We start from the raw sequence: 733 nt of genomic DNA on the forward strand, positions 1-733 counted from the left end.
CCGTCCTGTTCGACACTAATGAACTGACATGTGTGTGTGTGTGAATGTGCGCAGCTGACCTACTTACCAATGCGCGTTCATGTGCCGTTTGCTGAGCCTGCCTTGACTTGTTCCGTGTGATCGCACGTCCAGTGAGGATCACGAGACTGTCGTTGGAAAGGACGATCGTAACCCACGGACTGAGCCATCATTCCGCTAGCCGTTGTGCGGTGTGCGGTCTGCGGAGGTTGACACTGCACTATGCCGGTCAGTGACAGACCTGTCAACTTGTTGACGCTACTACGGTGAACAAGTGAGGTTTGTTGTACACATTTGTTTATCCTCACTTGAACAGTACCGTACAATTACGAACCCAATCCTTCCTTTTGATATTCTGGATTGTTGAACCTACGCGTCACTCAAAGTTCCGTATCGGGAACCTCAACACTCTGAATAGCCAGATGTTTTACTCCTTTAACTGGTTCCAAATTTCAAGTGCTCGTAATCATCCGAGTAAAATTCCCGGTCACTCTAAAACCGTCGATTTGCTGAAGTACAACACCTGCACAAGGTCCAGTGCAAAACCGGACAGTGATCCTAAGTTGTGCTCCACAACTTTCAGAGAACTACTCACAAGGTTACTGAAAACTCTCCTCTTTGATTTGCATATGAGTGTATTTTTCGAAAACAGTCCACTGTGGGTTCAAATGAAACATAAGGTTGACGGAAACTAGGGGACTGCGCCTACCGGATG

This window comes from Opisthorchis viverrini (genome assembly GCF_000715545.1).
Source record: "Opisthorchis viverrini unplaced genomic scaffold opera_v5_559, whole genome shotgun sequence".
Taxonomy (NCBI): domain Eukaryota; kingdom Metazoa; phylum Platyhelminthes; class Trematoda; order Opisthorchiida; family Opisthorchiidae; genus Opisthorchis; species Opisthorchis viverrini.